The sequence below is a fragment of the Lineus longissimus genome, chromosome 6, assembly GCF_910592395.1.
Source record: "Lineus longissimus chromosome 6, tnLinLong1.2, whole genome shotgun sequence".
NCBI lineage: Eukaryota > Metazoa > Nemertea > Pilidiophora > Heteronemertea > Lineidae > Lineus > Lineus longissimus.
This window is the reverse complement of record NC_088313.1, coordinates 9,432,854-9,445,324: the sequence shown is the minus strand read 5'-3', so window position 1 is coordinate 9,445,324 and position 12,471 is coordinate 9,432,854. Positions and strand designations below refer to the sequence as shown.

The 12,471-nt window shown below is 41.9% G+C and overlaps 1 protein-coding gene and 1 long non-coding RNA gene across 2 annotated transcripts in view; both read left to right on the top strand.

The window, feature by feature from the left end:
- LOC135489493 (receptor-type tyrosine-protein phosphatase F-like) overlaps nt 1-12,471 on the top strand; it is a 33,068-nt gene that overhangs the window by 6,356 nt on the left and 14,241 nt on the right. The window lies entirely within an intron of this gene.
- LOC135489902 (uncharacterized) lies at nt 418-1,982 on the top strand. The gene is made up of 3 exons (XR_010447256.1): nt 418-698; nt 1,351-1,447; nt 1,833-1,982. It is a non-coding gene; the product is annotated as an uncharacterized LOC135489902 (long non-coding RNA).

Sequence of the window (12,471 nt, the reverse complement as noted above, 5' to 3'; positions counted from 1 at the left end):
GTTTAATATGTGCCATAGGCCTGACGATGATAACAATCAAATCCTCTGCGGTATGTTCATAATGTTTTTTAATCGAAAAGTAGGGCCTAAGCCTAGGCCTAATGCACCTTTTTCAATAATGTGTCAAAAAAACGAGCCGACATGGCCGAGGCCGGGCGAGGGCGAGGCCGGCTGCTGTCTCAATGCTCAGTCAGTTATTGTAGGGTCAACTCACTACAGATCTATGAATACCGCCTACAGACGTCAAACTTTCGGCTAACCCCATAATTTCGGACGGCCCACTTTTATATGTAGGCCTCTCCCGTATCCAAGCCCTTTGCCCACACCTTCTCATTCTCCCGCGAGTGATGCATGGTCATATGGATGTCACACAATGAGCGGAGCATGCATGTGATTTAGCATACAAGGTCATATGATGTAGTGTTCAGCTATGCCTGGCCACGCCCGAACGACCAGTGTAGAAGTTGGAACCATCCTGATTTTATTTCTTGAACCAGAAGAGTACATTGCAAGCTACCAACGTTTCTCAGATAAAGAATATGACTTCACCGATTTGGAATACCACGGATTAAACTGCATTTGTTTTTTTGATACTGATGACTTTCTTCTGGCTGTTGATTGGCTCATTGACACTGGGATGTCAATCCTATTACTGTTGCATCAACAATAAGTTATTGCTGTGGCATGTACTCGAAATGGTAAGAATAAAAGATTCAGGACAAGGCCAACATCCCTCATTGGTTGTGTTTGGAACTAAATTTTGTGCGGCCACCTCAATTACCAAAAATGAGTAAAAAAAAAAAAAAAAATGTTGGGGGTGGTGGCCCCAAAAAGCCCCCTCTTTGGGATGGCGGCCCCTGGGGTCAGGGTGGCGGCATTGCCTATATCTTGCCTGTGGTGCTACCACGGCTACAGTACGTGTAGTTCTATATTTGACCGCGGCAGGAAATTGTTTGGTGGCGCAACGATCACTCCGCATAAATTATCTACGGGCTATTTACCCGATACGCTGCGTATCATCGATGAAGTATTTGGTCTCCCAGTCCCAGCACGCACCGCTTTCACTTTAACAACGCAGCAGGCTGCCGTATGCTTTTTTCCAGATAAAACAACATAGAAATTGGGTCTCACTCTCAGATGCTTGGAAATCGCATATAGAGCCTTCTCAAATTCAAATATTTCTGGCATGTCTGGGGAGGGCCACCTGACCCCGGTTGGGCGGCGCACATCGGGAGCTTCACCTATGCTCTGTTTTCCGTCCACCTCTAATTTCAACCTGCCCTATGATTCAGTGTCCCATACTTCGATTATCAATAAATACTTATTCTGAACTTTCTTTTCTTAATACAGACGAGGGGAAGGCGAGGTGAAAATGGTGCTGATTTTGAAAAGAAGGAAATGCTGGATTGTTGTAGTCTCCAAATGAATTTTTTTGGTCCGAGAAAAGGTAGGATTATAGATCCATGCACTTGATTGGGGAAAACATTTCGAAGATGTCGTGTGACGGTAATGTAAAATGCATGGTGACACGACGACGGCCAACACTACGTTATGTAAACGTTGTCCCCAATCAAGTGCATGGATAGGAAGAAGCACATTTTCAAATTCATTTGCATCATTCATTTCAGGTCATACAGGTTGTGATTCTGGACAAAGAACATCTTTAATCCAAGTGCACAAACCAAACATATTTCTGAAAGTTTTAAGTCTAAAGTCAGTCTTTACCCTAATGCCCCATGAAGAAATTTGGGATATGTTTACAACCATACAACAGGCAACAGAAAGTGTCTAACTACAATTCGGCCTATCCCTTCAAAATTGTACATTTTCAGGTAGAGGTATAACTGCCACACACGATATAAAATCAGGAACATTTCTGCTGCGGTACTCTGGCGAACTCATTACAAGTGATGAGGGTGACCGTAGAGGGCTCCAGTACAAAAAAAGGCAACTGGGCAACTATCTATATTTTTTTTCCCACCGTGGAAAAGAATGCTGGTAAGGCAGTTCTTTAATACATATGACATGATTGCCTTTTGGATAGCTTAAGAGCCAGTTTTTATAAGAGTCAGGCAGGTGGTGATTCATGACCCTCTCAGATTTGTTCCTAAATTTTTTTATTGGTAGATATATGTTAATAACGGACGGAAATCACATTTTCTATCCTCAATAGGGTCCGCTTTTTTTTTAGGGGCCCCTGGAATATTGGGGTCAGAATGGGCCTAAATGGCAAAATAACCAAAATGTGGTTTTCAAATGCTGGTATTTCTGTGCGCCCTTAGTGAGCCACAGAGATTTTCATGCGTGTAAGTCTATTGGGTATTGACTTTCAGAAAATGTGAAAATTTTGGCGGCTGACTTAGGGCGCAGCCCATAGGTGGCGCTGCAAAACGCAACATTTCGAAATTACACACACCTTCAGAGAGGTTGTGTGGTTTGCGCCCTAAGTCAGCCAGGGTGTTTCATGCGTATTATGATACATTAGCACCTACTACTTTCATTTAAAGGAAATTTACGGCGGCTGACTTTGGGCGCACAAGTATAGGGGGCGCTTTTTGCCGCCGAAAGGTGAAATTACCACCTTTTCGCACAGCAAGTTCTCCATGCGCCCCAAGTCAAAACTGATCAAACATAGCTCAACTAGTCACCCAGCATCTCTAGTACCAGTGGTTTGGAGGGTTTCATGGCTGGTTTGCGTATTAACCCTTTTTGCACCGTTTTTTGTCGGGTCACTACGCGAAAAGGCTGAAAATGGAATTTTGTAAACTTTCTCCGATATTCATAAAACTTACAGGATTAGCTCCTTTTGCACTGAGAAAGGTGTTATTAAAGTTTCTGTGGAATGCAGCAAGCCACTTTTGTTGTAGGCTGCCATTTGGTGGCAATATTGGAACTATAAAGCAAAAGTACCAGTTTTAGTGGAATTGTATCTTTCAAACCAATTATTTGATTTCGATCAAATTTGGGAGTACATTTTCACTGAATCAAAGCTAAAACTTATTTCAGTTCTAATCAGCAATCTATTCAATTTAAAAAGTGTGCCAGACAAGACAAAAGTCAGTTCAATAACAGTATGATCTGTGAATTCAATGTTGGTTTATAGCCATTCACCAATAGGTGTCCTTCCTGTCTAAAGCCGCACTTACACCACCTGAAAATGGACCACCAATCTTGGTTCGGGAACCAATGCCGCACCATCGAAAATCCACCAAGCGCTTACACCAGCGCTGCAGCTAGTTATAAAATACGGCTACAGATGGCGCGTAAACAATAAATTGCATGCGCAGAAAGCGCCATTTCGAAAGCGCCGCCTGGAGCCGAACCATCTAACTAGCTAATTGCCGATCCATTTGCGCGTACATCACGACAAAGCCGAGCTAGGGCGAATTTGGACCATCAAGCTTGGTGGGACAAATTCGCTCGGCAATTTGTATCGGCAATGGATTGCCGAACCAATTTGTCGCGGCAATGTGGTGGTGTAAGTGCAATTGGTCCACCAATATTTCGTGGTGTAAGCGCAGCTAATGACATCAATCAAGCATGACAAGACATTGCCATGTGGCATGACATTTAAAAAAATCTGTTTTAATCAAACACATCCTGCATTTTGTAAGTATGATGATGGCAATATGTAATAGATAAGACTGATATAATTTTGTAAGACATGCAAGTTTTTAATCTCGGGGCTTAAAAAAACTATAAAAGATCATAAAATGTGAGATGGGTGTGGCAAATGTTGAACACACAGTGCATGCATGCATGCATCAAACAAACTGCATGCTAAAGTGGACAAGCCCACACCCTGTTCACCAAATGATCTTGCCTTGAGAACTGACCCGCCTACACAATACTTTTGCAGTTCTTCCCTTTCCTTTAGTTTGCTGCTTTGAAGATGGCCTCATCAGTCTCAGAGACAGAGTATGAGAAATGCTGTTTTTTCTCGGATCTTCAAAACTGTGGGGCTCACAAAAAGAGTCGCAAGACTGGTATTTGTCAGGTGGCGGACTTGAATGCTGAGGTGAACAATCACATCAGGAATCTTGGACTGACAGTAACAGACAACATCGAGTTAAATGAAAAAACACTTATTGAAAACCGTGCAGGCAGAGATCTCTTCGCTGACAAGTTCATTTGTGCCCGTCACAGATTTTCGTTTGGTATCTATTGGAAAAGTCCAGCAATTTGCCAACATCCAGAACATCCAAGAGTTGATTTTCGATCTAAAAAAGCCCGTCTTGCCACCAGACCTGCTACTCTAAAGCTTGCACAGGAAATATCTGAAAAATACCAAGTAAAGTTCCCAATCGGTGGACCGATATGTTCAAAGTATCGCGCGCCAGTGACCTACGTTCAAGTTGCCCATGACAACCGGGGTGAAGATGGGCCTGTTGACGATGACGCAGATGATGAAAACCAAGGAGGTGTAATTTCTGCTGACATTTAAATATTGGTGAAGTTTTACACCATATTCATTGTAAAAGGGTTTAAGTTTCTGAGATACCGGTGATTTCATGGTAATTTTTGAATACTTTTGATTTTGAATAAACAGTTCATGATATAAAGGTCAAATTGCATGAATTGCTCCTTTTTCTGTAAAATTTCAATTTTGCCACCAAATAGCTTGCCACCTTGACCTAAAACTCACAAAAAATACTTTCTTTAACGTAAGGAAGTTATCCTGTAAGTTTCATGAATATCGGAGAAAGTTCACAGTTTACCATTTTTGGCCTTTTTGTCTAGTGTCCCGACAAAAAACGGTGCAAAAAGGGTTAATACGCAAACCAGCCATGAAACCCTCCTAACCACTGGTACTAGAGATGCTGGGGGACCATTTGAGCTATATTTGATCAATTTTGACTTCGGGCGCATGGAGAACTTGTTGTGCGAAAAGGTGGTAATTTCACCTTTTGGCGGCAAAAAGCGCCCCCTATACTTGTGCGCCCAAAGTCAGCCGCCGTAAATTTCCTTTAAATGAAAGTAGTAGGTGCTAATGTATCATAATACGCATGAAACACCCTGGCTGACTTAGGGCGCAAACCACACAACCTCTCTGAAGGTGTGTGTAATTTCGAAATGTCGCGTTTTGCAGCGCCACCTATGGGCTGCGCCCTAAGTCAGCCGCCAAAATTTTCACATTTTCTGAAAGTCAATACCCAATAGACTTACACGCATGAAAATCTCTGTGGCTCACTAAGGGCGCACAGAAATACCAGCATTTGAAAACCACATTTTGGTTATTTTGCCATTTAGGCCCATTTTGACCCCAATATTCCAGGGGCCCCTAAAAAAAAAGCGGACCCTATTGAGGATAGAAAATGTGATTTCCGTCCGTTATTAACATATATCTACCAATATAAAAATTTTGGAAGAAATCTGAGAGGGTCATGAATCACCCTCTAATAGGATCTTGCCTGATTCTTATAAAAACTGGCTCTTAAAGGTTGGAATCACACTGACACTAGCGCTGATTAGCCAAGCTATCGACACTAGTAGTGACTAGCGTACATGGGTCTTTCCGTCATTTTGAATCCAGTAAACTGTGCAATAAACACTACAGGTGCAGCCTGAGCTGTTTACACATGGAACATGTACAAGGAAATGTGTGACTTCAGACTACAGATGACTAGAAAATTTGCGTTTGCCAAACAGTGAGTTTGGAAAAAATTATGGCGATTTTGTGCTTGCCGTTTGGCGAGTTAAGCAAGCTCATGGGGTTAAGTACAATCTGCCGTACCAAAAATCATCATCTTCCACCATGATTACAAATGATTTCTGTCGATTTTCTCAGCATTGATGCCACTTCAGAAGTGTGCCTGGCGAGACTAGTGAATGATGCCAAAGGGAGGGAGAGGAATGCCAAAGTGCAGAAGATGGTAACAAATGGTCAGCCTCATCTCTGCCTGTATTCCACAAAAGAAATACAGAAAGGGGATGAAGTTGCGTATGATTACGGAGAGAAGGATTTGGAGTGGAGAAAGGTATGTTGTGGATCCAAAGATGATTAGTATGGGTGGTTATATTCCCGCAGATTTTCACATTTTCTGTAAATCAATTTTGTCTAGTTTACCCCCCTAAGACGCTTGGTGGCTCCCTTCCCCTTGTGTCGTTCCTAGGCCGGGAATCTGGTAAATTTACAAGTAAGATGACACCTGTGCACCTGTAGATGACAACATTGTCAAATTGAATGTGTGTTCAGTTGGGAGATTGATTCTTTTGGTTTTTTTGTTTATTTAACTGGAATACTCATACTCGTAATACTTCTGAACTTACGGCCCGGACAAATGGATTGTGCACAGTAGATAGTTTGGTTGACACTAACCCAGCTTCCCAGCTTGAAGATATTTTATCCTTAAAACGCTTGAACTTGTGAGCACTAGTTTATTGGACTCATTTTAATTTCAGGAGCCAGGAAAAACCATTGACGATGTTGATTCCTGTAAGTACAAGTAATAGTTTTGGCATGGTACCCCCAAATAAAGGCCCTAATGAAAAAAAATCAGGATATTCAGGGCAACTGCCCCCTATAGAGCTCTAGCTGGGATTTTTGATGCATCCCAAAAATGCATTTTGGCATAGAGAAGTGTAGCATTAGAAACTGGTCTTCTTGAGAAGCTGATGTGACGAGTATGATCCGAGTGCTGACAACAGTGCATTATTAATATTCAGATAATCAATTCAGCTTTAACAGTTCGGCAAAAGTGCTTATAATAGAACGTTGTCATAATAGTTGTATTATACAACACAGTCAGCCGGCCACGGGCTGTTTTCAGGTGAATTCTCTGACCACTCTGACGTCATTTTTTGCTACTCAACATAATTTTAGGTGGCAATTTTGCGTGATTTGGCACAGTTTGGAAATTGCTTGTTATCTCTATCAATCCTGCAAACAACCCATGAAGCCGCATGGGATAGATTTATAATGACCTTAGCTTATCTATAAAACAAAATATAGGTGAAGAAAGACAGTGATTAATTTCAATTCGGCGTTTTAAGACGGGGTTGGCCCCCCAAATTTGACATAAAATTTTTTTGAATATTTGCGCTTCTTCACCTGAATAGAAGATGAAAAATATGGTTGTCCAAGTTTGAAATATCAATTTATCGTTATAAATGGTATCAATATCAACCTCTGTAAAAATGGTATCATACTTTTATCAAACACTTGTTGTGGTGCAAGGTTTTTATTACGATTTTTTATTACGATTTTTTTATGGCACGATCTCCCACTAGGAGCCGCCACTGTCGCAGTGGTCAGAGAATCGCGTCTTTATGACAGAAAAACGGCGCGTGGCCGGCTGACTGAACAACCATTGTATAAATACAACTACTAGTTGACAAAAACAGATTTCAAGAACATTTTAAGTGATAAAACTGATACTAGTATATCGTCCAAAATTCGAAAAATCCTTGGTAGAACTCAAAATTTGCTTTGGGTTGATCGATGTTAAATATTGTGCTGCCCTCTATGAAACAGGAGGCAATTTTCCGATGAGGATAACCTTGCTCCGATGGTACCGGAAGCTGAAGATTGCAGTAAGTGACAACGTTATCGTTGTCATAAAAAACAATGTTGCACTTTATGACAACGCAAAGTTGTTGAATAACACAACGTTGTATTATAATCACTTTTGCCGAACTGATAAAAGCTCACCATTTAATTTGTCCAATGCTGTGCCCCACCTTGCTAAAGCTAGCTGTAGACACATATACTGTAGTGCTCAGCATTACTTAATTTAGCACAGCCATATTCAAATTGGCTGAGACACAAAAAAATGCCTGTCTCTGAATCTGATGGCTCCGTGCTATTCCAGCTTGCACAGCATGACACAGCCGTATTTCTAAAATCAAATCAGTTTAATATTTGGCACAGCATTTGTTGGCTCAGCCACAAGCTGTCTGTGGTTGCTTGCGCATTGTGGCATTATTGTGGCATTATTTACAATCCCTAGCGGTGACATAATGTTGGTGCCAATCAGATTGTGCCTTCCGGCGCTACATGATTTGTTTATGCCGCCCTCGCCACATGTGATGAGTCGTGCATAAAAGCCCACAAATCGATGTTTTTGAAAACAGCTTAGCCCGAGTTGCAAGTCATCCGCATGCACAGTGCTTCTGGACAGCGCTTCCCGACGCAAGCAACTTGCAATATGCTGTGCCAAATAATGCTGAGCGCTATTCGTCTGTCTGCGGCTAGCTTTAGCAAAGGTATCGGTTCTGGTTGGGTACTTCATGCAGTTTGCCTGGTGTGAATATTCTATTCTAGTGGGCTATTCACTTTCAGGGAGGCTGTTTCTAATCCAGCTCAATCATGACATCAGCCATGCCATTTGCGTTAGCCAACAGGGAGCCGAAGGAGTTGAACAGGTCAGTGTCTGACCTTTATTTATTTATAGTCTTTAGTTTTAAAGAGTCAGTAGATTAGAGCCACACTGCTTTGCATTATGCGCAGTCACACTCACAGCGAGCATTTAAAACTACCCAGAAACATCTGAGCCGAAATCGGGTCACTTATGACTTCTACTTTTTGTCTACTGGCCCATTTACGTTTTGCTGGCAAATCTGCCAAATATCGCATTGCATCGTTTTGTTTCGATTCGTTAATGCCAGAAGAGTATGTGGTTCTCGCCTTGCGGGCACAGACCCTCTTTCCCCAACAATGTTCGCAAAGCTCCCCTTAAATCGTGAATTGCAAATAGCGGGTAAGCTAGGCGATCGTGTTCCTTTATTCACTCATTGTTGCTTCTATAGATCTAAAGCAGTATAACCCTAGATGAATACATGCTTAGTTATCTCCACTGAAGAGAGACTGTGGTAGTCTCGGCTTCAGTGGAGATACCACAGCGCCACTTCATACCATCCTTCCCGACGACCGTAGTCGTCCTCCACCCCACCCTCAACCCTCAAAATTATCATTCCTCTGGATCAGAGAATGTAGTCCGAATGAATCATCCGAATGTCCACAACTCCACTAATGGTCATGATCAGCTAGCCTGAACACTGACATAAAATTTAAAGTTAAGTCCGAAAAAAAGTAATCTCATAGGCATTGGCAATTATAGCATTTATAGTCAACATTTCCGCTCCACAAAGCCTATCAAAAGTTGTTAATTCTGTTTAGTTTTATAATCATACCTAACCTTTTTGTACTTGCAGGCAAAACTCTTTACCAGGAGGACCTTAAGTATGATAATCCAACAAATAGAAGCAACACCAGAATTTTTAATTGGCCTCGAAGACGTCCCTCAACTCTTGTTAACATTTAACGAGGTGAGTCATAAAAGGGCCATTTAGATGGCAGATGAAAGGAATGCATTCAGATCTGATTCTGATGTAAACATAATGAACTGTCTTAAACACACTTCTCGTGCAATAAAGCTTGAGAGAAAAAGCTACGCTAATGCACCCAGGTAAAACGAATCTGGATTCAGTATCGATTTATGTGCCCATACTAAGGGGTCATGCCCAGTGTTATTTGTTCCAATTGCAGAGGTTGAATAAAAGGTTTAGCACAAATCAGCCACATGACCCGACCGAACGTCAAAAAAACAATACCGGTAATAAAATTACCAGTTCTGGTACTGGTAGACTCCCGCGCTTCATTTAGATTGGAGGATACTCCACTCGACTCCATTCATCATTCCGCAAAGGCTGCAAAATTAAGAAGTTCGAGAAAATTTCTGGGAAATCCTGTCCTATCTTTTACAGTGTACAAAGAGTCACGATGAAGAAACAAGGAAGAGTGCCGAAATCCTTCTTGTGAAGTTTAAAAAATCAAAGAATAGACCTGACAGTAACAATCTGGAGGAAGGTATATAAAGATAAAAATATTTTGAACTGTGATTTGTCATGGATGGGACAGTTGCTGCCAGTGCTAAACACATGTAACACTTTGTCAGGCACAATTGATATGCTTTTACAATAGCATATTTATACTTGATAGCCAGTAAATCACAGATGGCAGGCACAAAACGAACACTGTCTGACACTTAATCAGCGAAACACTATTCTCAGGTTTGCGCAAGTGTTCTCATGTGAGCCTTTTAATACCATGACAGAGGGTCCATCGTTAGACATGGGTGGCACGTTTCAAAAGTCACTGAACTGAAACTTGGTACAAATGTGCCCCTGAATGACCCCTACTCGGAGACCGTACTGCGGCCTTATATGCTTCATAGTTTGGCCACCTGGGAGCCATCAAATGTCAAAAGTGAAAATGTGCGATATCTCCCTTGATACTTGTTCGAATATTTTAAAAAAATATATGGTACGGTAGTAGGTACTTCTAGCAAGGGTACATCACATATCTTTTGGGTTTTTATTTGACCTACTTTTCAAGGTCACTGAGGTCAAAGTCTTCTGAAACAGCAACCTCGTTGGACAAAGAGTGTATGTTTTGTGACCACTACCTGACTGTCGCTTCACACCTCAAACTTGGTACCAGTACAAATACAGCAGTTATTGTCCATTGGTGATTCTCTCCTCTTCATGCCATTGTTGGTGTAGGACCATTTCATTTATGTAAGATAGGGGGTGATGTATGAATACCTATTGTCTCAACTGCTTCAGCTGAGCTCCAGACCTTTGTGGCCCTTGTGTTTTAACCACCCATTACCGATAATATCGGCGATATATGCCCCACATTTTGGAAACGCCCAACAAGGAAGGTTTCATTCATTGAAAGATTACCATAAATGCTTTGACCATTTCACTGTTTAGCTCACCTCTTAGCAGAGGTGAGCTTATCCCATACCGTGGCGTCCGTCGTCCGTCGTCGTCGTCGTCGTCGTCGTCGTCGTCGTCGTCGTCGTCGTCGTCGTCGTCGTCGTCGTCGTCGTCGTCGTCCGTCGTCCGTTAGCAGGGCACGTTTCGTAACTGTTAGAGCTATTGAGTTGAAACTTGGTACACATGTACCCTTATGTAATGACACCTGGGAGACCAAGTTTCGGTCCGATTCGTTTCATGGTTTGGCCACCAGGGGGCCAAACGTTAAAAGTGAAAATATGCAATATCTCCCTTAATAGTAGTCGGGAAATTTTGAAAAAAATATGGTAGGTACTTCTAGCAAAGGTGCATCATATATCCTCCGGGTTTTTGATTTGACCTCCTTTTCAAGGTCACAGAGGTCAAATGGTGTAAATTGGCCGTTAGGATGTAACGATGGCACGTTTCTAAACTGCAATGACTATTGATACCAAATTTGGTACACATTTACCCCTTAGTCAGGTGATCTCAGGGACCGAAGTTTGGTCCAATATGATTCACCACTTGACCACCAGGGGGCAAAATCCAAAAACCTTAAAAATGTGATTATTCCTTAACTTCTTGCCCGATTGCCACCAATTTGATATCATGGGTACATCTAACCACCATACAGTATATGTCACACAGGTTTTTAATTTGACCTTCTTGTCAAGGTCACAGAGGTCAAATGGCGTAAATTCGCCGTCGGGCCGTAACTATGGCACGTTTCTTAACTGCAATGACTATTGATCACAAATTAAGTACACATGTACCCCTTGGTCAGGTGATCTCAGGTACCGAAGTTTGGTGCGATCTGATTTGCCGTTTGGCCTCCAGGGAGGGGGCCAAATCCTAAATTCTTCAAAATGCCATTATTCCTAGTAATGACTTGCCCGATTGGCACCAATTTTATATCATAGGTACATCTAATTCTAACAACCATTCAATGTGTCACCCGGGTCTTCTTTGATTTGACCTACTTTTCAAGGTCACAGAGGTCGAATGTACTGTAAATTGGCCATTTTGGGGAAATTGTAATTGCTTGGACCTACATCAAACCTAACACTACATGACACAAGACCATGCTCTTTATCCATCTTTCCTCCACATGAGGTGAGCACAATGGCCCTGGCCATTTCATTTGTTATTTAGAGTTTGTAATATTTTCAGTTGAAAAACAACCATTGGAAGCCTCTGCTGGCATCTCTGCAGATGATCTGGACATTAATGGCCCTGATGAGGAGCTGGAAGACACACATGGTGAGTTAGTTTTTGAGTGCTATATTAAGCAGTCAGAGTGGCAAACAGCAGATCCTCTCTATTTAAAAAAGGACACCTCTGCAACTGAGAAATGCTGTCCTTGATAGGGAGGTGTCCTGATTACAGAAGTCAAGTTGTATATAAATGATTCCATTTGGGACCATCACTACTGCCCCTAGTTGTACACAGGACTGACTGTCCTGCTAAGAAAGGTGTCTGCAAAGGGAAGTTCCAATAATTACACCTATTGTCTCAACTGCTTCAGCTGAGCTCCAGACCTTTGTGGCCCTTGTGTTTTAAACCACCCATTACCGATATATGCCCCACATTTTGGAAATGCCCCACAAGGAAGGTTTCATTCATTGAAAAATTACCATAAATGCTTTGACCATTTCACTGTTTTGTTATTTAGAGTTTATAATATTTTCAGTTGAAAAGCAACCATTGGAAGCCTCTGCTGGCATCTCTGCA